General features: G+C 40.3%; 1 pseudogene; it reads right to left on the bottom strand.

Annotated features, from left to right (window-relative positions):
- Positions 1-6255: 6255 nt before the first annotated feature.
- Positions 6256-12275, bottom strand: LOC137160174 (interferon-induced very large GTPase 1-like; annotated as a pseudogene).
- Between the last annotated feature and the right edge of the window lie 4 nt (positions 12276-12279).

Below are 12279 nucleotides of genomic sequence, written 5' to 3'. Positions count from 1 at the left end.
TAACTACAGATTTACAGATCCTAGATTGCAAATTGATCATCTTTATTATAAGGGTAAATCATGCATACAAATTGTGCCTCAGTCTTGAAACGGGCTACAAATGCAATAAAAATTAGGTATTCAAAAGTTTAATAAATGAATTGGGGGCACCGAAGATACTCCTTTCATGGGGCATCGTTTGGTCTAGGATCGGCCCTGTCTGCAGCAGCTAGTGCTGGGCATAGTCCGAGATGAGAGAATGGCTATATGGACCTGATCTGATCCAGGCTGTCAATTCCAGTGTTCCTAAATTAGGTACCTAAATCCATATTAAAGCGCATAAGTTAACAGGGCAGAAGAGGTGTGGCGCACCCACAGATTGCAAGGAACCAGGAATTTTTTGCGAGTATTGAAGTGACCAAACTTGCCCAAACAGAATTTCAATCAATGCCATCAAACGTCTGCGTACATAAAACCAAAAATAGCCACTGAGAGCACCAGACCAAACCACCTGAACACACCAGAGACAATGCACCACGTACAGTAAAGCAACTCACACATCAACTCTCTCTAGGGTAGATATTGAGCAGCTTGTCTTACCAACATCCGCCTCGAAGCCCGACCGAATCTAGACACCTTTACCAGTAAAAAAACTGTCACTTACCCAGGAGCAAAAATATTGTATCTGCATCCCACTTGTATCACCCAGAAGCAGCCTAAAAGTTACCACCACTTCCCAAAAGAAATACAAATATAGTTAAAACATAAATTTATACAACCTCCTTCTAACTCCGTATCCTCTGGTGGCTGCTGCCTACGCCTTAATTTCCTGGAACAGCAGAAGTGAAACTTAACTAAGATCAGATGTCACATCTGCGCCAAATTCTTCTTCCTGGGCTCATTGCCAACTGCAGGCATCCCAATGTCATGAGTCAAATAAGATCACGAGATTGGTTTAAAATCATGAGATTAAAGATGACAACATCTGGGTCTTTTTATTTATTCCAAAAACTCTATCTGGCTTCAAGACTGAGCTTGATAAATGTATGGAGGGGACGGTATGATGAGACTGCCTACCATGGCACGTAGCACATCTGCGACTGCTAATGGCAGATATCCCCAACGGCGGGTGATGGAACACCTAGATGGGGAGGGCTCTGAGTTACTACAGAGAATTCTTTCCAGGTGTCTGGCTGGTGAGTCTGGTTGAAATTCTCAGGGTCTAATTGATCACCATATTTGGGGGCTGGAAGGAATTTTCCCTCAGATCAGATTGGCAGAGAGACCTTGGGGGAGGTTTAGCCTTCCTCTGCAGCATGACTCATGAGTCACTTGCAGGTTTAAACTAGTTTAAAAGGTGCAGTCTCTGTAACTTGAAGTCCTTAATTCATGAATTGAGGACTTCAGTAACTCAGCCGGAACTTAGGGGTCTATTACATGAGTGGGTGGGTGAGGTTCTGTGACCTGCAATGTGCAGGTCAGACAAGATGATCCCTTCTGGCCTTAACGTCTGAGTCTAAGAGGACTTTGTTATTATGCCAACAGAAGAACTCCTTCTGTGCCTGTAGGCTGCATCTAAGCTAGGAGGCTGTGCTGGCACAGCTGTGTCAACATGGACTCGGTAGTGCAGACATTCCCTCAGCTCTCCTTTAAAAAGTAAGTTTCAAGCCTTGGAAGCCTGTTCCACAACTTCACTGAACCTTTGTAGGAGGGTAAAGAGTGAAAAGCTGGATAAGTGGTCAGGCCTAAGCTACAGGGAACGGGCTCATGGCACAGGCAAACCTTGTTTCTGCTAGTTGGTGTGAATTCTTGTTCTGTCTGGCTCTGTCAATTTGACTCTTCACTTCTCAGGTGGGCACTGTAGTTTTAAGAATGTTTCAGAGAGATCCTGTAGGTGTTTGTCTACAATGAAGCCTTAAGATACAACCGGATTTGCTCCGATCCCTCAGACAGAGACAAACACCTACAGGATCTCCATAAAACATTCTTAAAAATACAATACCCACCTGGGGAGGTGAAGAAACAAATTGACAGAGCCAGACGGGTACCCAGAAGTCACCTATACAGGACAGACCCAACAAAGAAAACAACAGAACACCACTGGCCATCACCTACAGCCCCCAGTTAAAAATCTCTCCAACACATCATTAAAGACCTACAACCTATCCTAGCAGATGATCCGTCTCTCGCTCAGGCAGTGGGTGGCAAACCCATCCTTGCTTACAGACAGCCCCCCAACCTGAAGCAAATACTCACCAGCAACCATATACCCTAGAAGAAGTCCAATCCATGAACCTATTCCTGCAACCAACCCCATTGCCAACTCTGCCCACACATCAACTCTAGTGACAGCATCACAGGTCCTAATCACACCAGCCACACCATAAGGGACTCATTCACCTGCACATCCACTAATGTTATATATGCCATCATGTGCCAGCAATGCCCCTCTGCCTTGTACATTTGCCAAACTGGACTGTCACTACGCAAAAGAATAAATGGACACAAATCAGACATGAAAAATGGTAACATCCATAAATCAGTCAGAGAACACTTGAATCTCCCAGGATATTCTGTCTCTGACCTGAAAGTTGCTATCCTCTCACAAAAAAAAAAAAAAAAACCCTTCAAAAACAGACTTCAAAGAGAAACTGCTGAGTTAGAAATTATCTGCAAACTTGACACACTCAAACTGGGTTTAAATAGGGATTTGGAATGGCTCTCTCACTACAAGTCGTAATTTGCTCTGATCACCCATTCTGAACTCCTACTCAATGGTTGTCATTAGGCCGCAAGTATCCGGCTTTCATTCACCTACCCCATTGTTGTCAATGCCTTTGGATATTTATACGTTGCCTCCTGTATATGTTGCCTATATTTGCTATTTTATTTCTACCAACTACATCTGATGAAGTGGGCTGAAACCCACGAAAGCTTATGCCCGCTGAAATTAAATTTGTTAGTCTTTAAGGTGCTACAGAACTCTCGTTGTTTTTGCTGTATACAGACTAACACGGCTACCCCTCTGGAACTCTTCTAGTTAGAGTCTGTTCTCTTTCTTCTTTTCCTCCCTTCCTGGCCATCTGTGCTAAAAAGAAGGCTAATAAAATAACTATCGCCATTTCTGTGCAAGGCGTTTTGGTAGGAAGAAAGCACTACCTTCCTTCTCCCCCTGGCATACCTTTACTTCAAAAAAAGTGTTGGTGTAAAATTTATCGGTTTTAAGGTGATGTACCTGACCTCTGTATGGTAATCCTGTAAACAACAGACAGGGGCGGGTATAATTATATTAATTATTATTATTCATTTTATAGGTGTCAGTATAACCAAATAAGGGTCTATGGTGAGTTGCTGGAAATGTATACATTTACACACCGTTATAAATAAAAATATCGTAAAGTAACCGCCCTGTCGCTCACTCACGGCGTTGTAGCCTGATTTTATAGTTATTAATTTATTGAATATGGTAATAAGTTTTGCCAATTGCTCTAATTAAAGGATTATGAGGTTCATATCCTTAATCAGGCTTCAGGTGAGTTATAAGGACCCCGGGTACAACACAGGAAGAATTCCAGTGATAACCAATATTTGTATAATTTTATAAATTTATTAAAATAACATAAAATAAATAAATGACTGATATAGAGAAAATAAAAATGAATAATCAAATTGATAATGGATTAATACAATCTTAAAGGTAAAGACTTATTTGATAGATATATCTATGATCTGCTTTAAACTAGTATACTCACACCCTTCCTGGACTTGGTTGAAAGAGATGTCTAATTTCTCAAGTTGGAGTTGAGTGGAATAAGAGCTGCTTCAAAGCTAAGAGCTATAAGCTAAGACTAACATTACAACTTTAAGAATGTAAAATAAAGAATGAATCTTAACACTAAATAAAACTTCAAGCAGGGATAGCTGACAGTCGACTGCCCCGATGAGCTGGATTTGATCTTTCTTATACCCCCAAGAATATGGATCCTCCTTCCAGGCCCATACGTGGCCTTTCCACCTCCAAACTTTCGGGGTACATATAATCTATTGGCTACTAGGTTTGTACGTATTATTGACGTATCCACATCCTTTTCCAGGTGGTCTTTTATCTCACCTTTGTTATTTCTAGCTTATTGTGGGTTCTGTGGTGTTCTTTTAAAGTTTTTTTGGTAACTGGGACAGCCCCTTCCCCTTTTAATGTCCCTTGACTTGTCTAGGATAAAGGTTATGACCATATATGTCTTATCCTGTTATACATTGATACTTATCTAAGCCAAAGGTTGAATATATATATACACACTAACGGTAGCTGTCATCCAGGATGTGGCCTGGAAGGTACTTTGCATTACAGCTGAATAAAATATCTAATTTTTTTATTTAATCACACAATCATATCAAAATATATATGAAAAATATCTCTAATAATAATAATGCAAGCAAGCAGGCTAGTTCTATAGGCTACAACATGTAGCCCTAATAAATGAGGACATTGTATAATTTTTCACATTTATAACGTTTATTGAGCATCATGCTTATTTTTTAACAATTAACCCAGGTTCTTTCCCACAGTGAGCCAGGCAGAAGTTTCTCTCTTTCATTAAGGGATTGATGTGCTCTCCCAGTAGTGCTGGTAGGTTCAATTATAACTTTACAAAGACACCAAATAATTGTACTGTGTAAAATTACTAAACAGCATAAACCTGTCGAAATAAGCAACCCATGTACCCCAAGCTGCAGGGCTAATGAACACATTTCATACATATAAGCTAAACGTTAAGAATCCAGGGATGAAGAAGCAGTTAGTGGAGCACCACAGAAGGCCACAGATCCAGCTGACACCAGTTCAAGAGCCCAGGAGAACCCAGCACAGGGCACTAAACAGGAGCTTTTATATTCCATCTTTGGGTGACTTATCGGGCATACGACCATATTGACCATCTTCCATGATCATAATAAGATAAGGTTGATACCTGCCATTAGCCATATGTGGCCTTTTGAGTTTTCATAACTACAACTTAATCGTTAATATTAATAAGCTTCATCAGACATTTCTTAATAATCTCTTAATAATTCCGATACATAAATGCGTTCCAGCTGTGTGGTTACTGCGTAGCAATCAGATCGCTAAAGTTCCCCAAAACTGCCTTCTTGCAAAATTCTGCTGTGTACTGTCCCATTTATGGTCACTTGTTTTTCTTCTCAGAATGAGAGTGCAGAATTTATGCCCTGAGGTTCTCATAATACAACGGGCCCTTAGACATAGCAAGCTTAATAACCTAGTTTCTTATGTTCATCTACTTGCCCACATGAATGTTCCAAGCCAATAAGCAATACACGCCCGTCAATCTTATACCCCTATCATGTCATTCTGCCTATAGCAAAGCATAAAATCACTCACAAGATGTGAGACAGGGTCATAGGTCAACACCTAGATACACGTGTGTTCTATTAACTGCATTTGTTGCAAATTTAGATAAACGAGACTCCCATGCTTCAATGATCAATAATTGGCATTTAAAGTTTAAGTAAATGGTTCTTGCATACAAAGTAGTTAACCAGATATACCAGAACATTATACAATGAAAACAACTGTCGATCATACTGTAAACCTACCCAGAGTGTTCATTTAAAATCACACAAGGCCGTGTAAATTAAATATTTCTGCACTTCAGTTAGTTCTCATGCTGTCTGGGCAGGATGGAGGCCACCAAATGTGTTATGAGGCTCCAGGATGTTCTGGCCTGACCCAAATCTGGCAGGTTCTGAAGTGGAATGTCAGTGCGGGACAGGTGTCTGATGTCATCCCACTATCGTGTTTTAGGTCTTTTAGGTCTTTTTCTAGCCTACTTTCATTGGGTTAAAGTCAAAGATAAATCTCACAGGGAAGATGGTGTTGGATTATAACCTTTTATAAAAATGATATTTACTGATGCCTTTCTCTGCTCTTCATCTGGCTATTTCTGATCGAGTTAATCTTTCATAATATCTTCACGGCAGGGATTTTTTTTCTTTATACACTAGCACATAGGTGGATTAGATCACGGCAGTTGGGAAAGCTACAGGGTTCTGATGTTATAATGATGCAACTACACTTCCATATACTGAAATGAATAATCTTCTTTTATTTCTCTGAGTTCTGAGAGATTAAAGATTGTCTACCTTGGATTATTTTCTTTCTAAATCAAAATACAAGAACCCTATTTGAAAATACAGCTGTTTCACCTAATTTCAAAGAAGAACAACAAATTTACTTAGTCTTTCCTTCTGACTACCTTAAAGCTACACATTTTCCAGCTCAGAGAGTGCATCCTGTTTTGTAATTTTTTTCCACTGAAAAGGGATCTCCCCTTTGCCTTCAAATTTCCCACAGTGCTGATTTTCTAACTCTGCCCTGAAATGACACACAAACCATTTCCAGTAAGACTGCACTGAGGTGTCAGGTCTGATGTCCCATTTGGAATAACGAGGGCCTGCATCCCGATAATTCTTGAATGGAATTTTACGGTCTTCACCAAGCACCAATGAGCAATTGCTTGCTACAAGACTAGAACAAATGTTAGTAACTAGGTGATTTGTTTTATACCAGTGCCCGCCAGTTGTAGCTTGAGGACGATGGAAAGCAACACTGTGGTCTCCATCGTGGTTAAATATGGTATTTGTGCAAACAGCTTTGCAAAAAGGACACTGCTCCCAGCACCCAGAGAGCGAGTCAGCTAGTATTTTGTGTGGTTTTGTTTGAAATGGCTTCACATCAATGACAGCAAAGTATTTTTTCAGCTTTTCTAGGACAGGATTCAATGCTTCACTCATTGCTTCGTTAAGAAATTCTATGTCTGTTGTTTCCTGATGTTCAATGCTTTTCAGATCATTTCTTGATAAGTGTAAAACATCTCCTAGTTTGCTGCAAAATTCATCCAGCCATAAGGATACATTACCATTTTTATCCTTGACAACTTTAGTTGAGTCACGAATAGCTGAAAGAACACAGATCTTTAAAGAATCAAGGGAAATGTCTAAGAAACTCTTCAATCTTTGATCTTTCTTGTCCAAACAATAATCATCGACACACTTCTTGATAAATTCCTCTAAAAAGTTCTTTGGGAAATGAATATACTGCCTGTATTTCTCAAAGTTTTCCTCCTCTGCCAGGGATTTCAGAATATAGGTTTCTAGTTTGGATCTACTGCCATTGAGGGCAGGATGGTTAGACTTCATCTCGCTGGCTATGTCTTTGGCGGTCTTGTCATAGACTGCATGGCAGAGAGCTGCAGAAAGCTTGTTGCATAAGAAATCAGCAAACGTTGTGATGGAGATTGCTCCTTGGCAGGAAATTTGAAAACATCTAAAGAAATCATCCCTTTTATTTTCAAGGTAGATAATGGGATCATTTGCATTCTTAAATGCTCTGTGCATGTCTTTAAACCTTTCTGCTGCCATTTTGCACAGATACAGTGATAACTCTATTTTGTACTCATTATTAAATGCGTATTTTGAGTTATTGGATGCAGAGTCCACCTCTTTTCTTAATGCATTCAATATTTCGTGAATGTAACTTGGATTGTAATCCATTTTCTGCTGCTCTTTCTTATCAATGTTTGCTTTGACAGACTTAATGATGCCCTCAGTAACTTGCTCAATGTTCCTTTTGTCACTTTCATCTAAGTTGGAGCTGAGACCATACCATTTTCTCTTTGTAATGATATGTTTAGAAAAATCAACAGAAAATGTCCTCTTTTGGGGAAAATCCTTAATTTTTCGTATTAAATTAGGCTCTTTAAAATGCTCTAGAAGGATATTCTCTACATCAATATTAATATCAGGCTCTTCAGCCCGTGGAGCATTTGAAGACACTTCAGTCACCCATTCACTCCACAGCGAGTTAAAATTCGCTCTCAGTTCGTTTTCACCTAGTTCCTGGCCTTTTAAAGATCGAGCCAACTCTTTGCTTCTTTTGAAAAGCTCATTTTCATATTCTGACTTCTTTTCATCTAGTTTGCTTTGGTTCTTCTTTAGTTCAATAAGTTTTTTAGACTTTCTTTCAGTTTCAGTAATGAGTGACTCTTTCAGATCTTTCAGTTTCAGTTGAATACTTGCTTTCCACTGAATCAATATTTCAGAGTCTTTGTCTTCACTGAAATACTTCTCTAGGTCCTCCATTATGGCGTCATAATTTCCTTTAATCCGTTCTTCAAGGTCTGCTTTGGTGACAGAGTGCACTTTTCCATTCCTAATTAGATTTGTCAGTTTCGTTTGCAACTCTAGTACGTGACTTCTCAACTGCCAGGTCCATTGGCTAAACCGTTTTTCTAGCTTCTTGTATGTTGCAATCTCCAGCGTATTCTTGAAACTGAAAATAAAATTTTCATTTAAGAGTGCATTCCACAAATCACTAATGCGGACTTTTAATTCTGACAGCTTTAAAACACTGCTCTGGGATTCTTTTTTGGCAGCCAAGAGAATCTTGCTTTTCAGTTCCTGCACATTCTGGCTGTAACTAGGATTTGGAGGTGCCATCGGCGGGTTCCCTTCCCATAGGTGAGCAAAGTAATGAATGTGGGTGTTCACGTCAAATCGGATAACATCGCTAAAGCAAGTTACATCACAGAACTCTTGCTGGGCAGCAGTAACGGTCATTTCATCTAATTTTTGTTGGAGGCGTCTTCGTCCTTCCATATTCTGTTCTTTTGCAGTTAATTCTCCAACATTTTGGTGCACAAACAAACAGCTTGGGGTGAGCTTTACTTGCTTCATCCTCAGAAATGCCTGGACAGCGATCTGCAGGATATCTTGCATTTCTGAGGGGTTTTCACCAAAAATATTTATCACAGTCATATTACCAATACCGATAACGAAGGTGGCTAGCTCGTTATCATGATTAAGTGACTGTTTATTGGCTATCTCCAGGGCCCGAAGTCCTTCAGTATCAACGACTAGTATGTAACCAAACTTCAAATCCTGTTGGAAGTTCTCATCCACCTTAATCAACTGCATAAATGCTCCCCTGGTGCATCTCCCCGCACTCACATTAAACTGAAGACCAAACATGGCGTTGAGCAATGTTGACTTTCCCGTGCTCTGTATGCCAAGCACTGAAAGAACAAACACCTTTTTGTTTCCTAACTTCTCAGTCAACTTATCAAGAACTGCTGTCACCCACTTCAGTGGCACGTATGAAGCGTCACCGTCCATCAGCTCAATGGGATACCCTGAAACCATCAGATCGGCTGCAATTTGTGGGAGTGCAAGAAAACATTTATCCTTTTGTTTCATTGAATCCAGAGCCTCATAAATCTGAGCTACCTCTCTCAAAATGTGTTCAAGGCCAATTGTAGAATCATTTATCCTCTTTGAGAGTCTTTCTAATTGATTTAGCAATGAATTTTTCAAGTCATTATTCTCTCCTTTTTTCTTTATTTCCAGGATTTGAGACCACAATGTGTGGTATTCCTGGTGAAGTTTTGTGAGGCAGTCAGAGGACAAGTCATCCATAAGTGCTTTCATCCACTGCAGGAAGTATTTTTGGTGGCCTCTGGATGTTTCAGGAGAAATTCAAGCACTGACTTCATTAGACCATTGAGAGGGAATGCGCTTTTTAACTGATTGCTTCGTATTACATGCTTGTCTGACTCAACTTGGCTCCGGTGCTGTTCAATACTTCTGTTTCTTTTATCCTGCAAACGGGTAAGTTCCTTGTCCTTTTGACACCACTTGTGCCATAATTCTCCTTGCAGAGGCAACAGATTTGACTTTCTCTCATATAAATTATTCTTATTCAACAGTTTCATCAGAGCCTCTGCCATTTTCTTGGCTTTCGTGCACTCTTCTCCATCTTCATCAATTACAAAACCATGCCGGCGAGCAATATCTGCACAGCTCTCAAGACTCCAAGTTACCTTTGAACCAGTGAGCAAATCTCTGATTGTTGTTGTCAGTTCATCTATTAATTCGGCCTCGTTTCTGTTCTTGATGGCTATTTTTCTGTTCTGGCTAGATGTGCCAGCCCCAATGTTCTCTTTTTCAGCAAAAAGACAGATCAAAGGCTTTTGAGATTTCCAGAGATCATGCATAATTTCCATGCTTCTCTTATCATTCTGATCAACATCTGATAAGAGAACCATATTAACACAAGAAATTTCCTGTAAAAATTTGACCTGTTGTTCGTGCTGTTTTGCATCTCCATGCAGATTAGTGAATGTGATACAGTTGTCAAATCTGTCATCATCTCTCCCACCTGGACAATACCAGAAGATTTCCACAACCCCTTTCATCAGGAGACAATCTTTACTGCTGCCTTTACAATGACGATGGAAAAAAATGTCATGTTTGTGCTTACTCAGCAGAGCATTCAGGATCTGAGACTTCGAAGAAGAAGGATTACCAATCCGTATGAAGGACACCACGGGTGTAGCTACCTGATAAATCAATTTGTTCTTATAATTTTTAATCTGAGCCTCCTCTCCTGATTTCTCAGCACTTTTCCAGCTCTTTGTAACTTGGCTAAGGGACCAAAGAGGGAATTCTATTTGTGAAGTACAAGGATTTGGCACCAGAAGGGGGAGTGCAAACTGGCAGAAAGCAAGCTTTGTTGAAAGATATTGTCTCATGAAATCATCTGCACAATGAAAAATTGCCATCTGGATGTCCATAGGATGCACGTGTGCCTGATTTGTAGCAGATTCATTGGTTCTGTCACTGAAATCATTAAAAAAGTCATCAAACGTATCTGAGGATCCACTCTCATTTTCTCGGGTGCTAAGTGTATTTGTTAGACCTTGTTTAGTTTTATTGTCATCTTTGCAAACCAGGTATCTGACCTGATAGTCCAGCATCAAGAGCTTTTGCAAAAAATAAAATGGCAGCTCACGCTCCGTGCTGGGCTGGCTGTCATGTAAAGAATTCTTGTAAATTACATGGAAGTCTGCTGTCCCCATTTTCCTTGATAGTAACTTTCAACTCCAAGTCGCTTCAGTAAAGTGAGAAACTCTTGGTTTTCAATAGTTTCATGCATTTTATCAGTGCTGGATTCCGCTTCAGGTTTTGATTTTGGTTGATTTGAAGTTTTTGTTCCTTGGCAGATGTCTTCTAATTCTTTTATTATACCCTGTTTCTTCAAATCATCATTTGTGGCTCCATAGTCTCCATTTCTAAGGGATTTCAGGTCTGTTTCCAGTATGTCCCAGTCACTGCAGGCACTGTGTTTTCTAAGGACATTTGACACTTCGGCTGACAATGAGTCTCCTACCTGATGTTTTATAAAAAGTAACCGTCTAGTCTTTTCCTCTGGAGACAGGTGTTTACAGTCAAATGTTACTGTCAGGCCCGTCAACAGCAGGAAAGCCTGAGCTCTGGAAACATCCTGATCCCTAAGAGCGATATATTCCTCATGTGCGGTTTGCATTTCCTGCAATATGAAGTTAATTTCTGGCCACCCGAGGAGATACTGAAAAGTGTTACTTTCCACCCGATACCCTGCGCTGGCTGCAACTGAGAGCAATAACAGCTCTATGTCCGTCTGCATTCCCTGCTTTAGAGCCTGCAGTAAGGAAGATAAAGCTAAGCTCACATGTAAGGTGGCCTTTACCTTGGCTTCTTGCACTGAAGCTGCAGAGCACCAGGGTCATACGTAACTTCCTGTATGTAATTCTTCATTTCCCGTAGGACTGCAATAAAATCAGCAAAGTTAGACATAGACATACTTTTTTTATGCTTTTTTTCTTCATGGAAGACCCACTGCATAATGGAGGAAGATTTGGGGAAATTCTTAACGGAATAGACGTAAGGGTCCAGAAGACAGCACATGAGAGAGATTTGGTGTATGCAGTATTTAATCCAGGCAAATCTTTGCACCGTGAAACTGTTTTTTCCAGGAAATCTTGAAGCACTTTATCCGACAGGCAGATGTCGATCCATATATTGTAGTTCTTTGTTTTTTCAGACAGCTTTTGTTTGAAATTGTTCAGTTCCAGCAGCTGTTCTCCATCCCCAGTGACTTCCCAGGACTTCATTTCCTCTAAGAATGATCTGGCCTCATCCATTGCCCTGGTTAATTCCTCTCCAAACAATGGACTGACGATTAGGTTAGTTAGGGCTGCGTAGGCATCCCCCAGGCTGCTGCTGATTTGATGAACATCTGTAAAATCTTGTCTGTGATTGGACTGGATTATCTCCCACACAGGAATTAGCTGAAAGCCTCGATCAATGACACTCCAGGTTTTGTTACTGGTCACAAGCCCAGATTGCCATTGTGTGAGAGAATGTATCTCTGGTGGGCCTCCTGTCTTAGTCACAAAGAGCTGAATCTCT

The sequence above is a fragment of the Emydura macquarii genome, unplaced genomic scaffold (assembly GCF_026122565.2).
Source record: "Emydura macquarii macquarii isolate MOO-44397 ecotype Brisbane River unplaced genomic scaffold, CSIRO-AGI_Emac_v2 contig_2167, whole genome shotgun sequence".
Taxonomy (NCBI): domain Eukaryota; kingdom Metazoa; phylum Chordata; order Testudines; family Chelidae; genus Emydura; species Emydura macquarii.
Note: the sequence above shows the minus strand (reverse complement) of the source record. Positions and strands in the feature narration are given on the sequence as shown.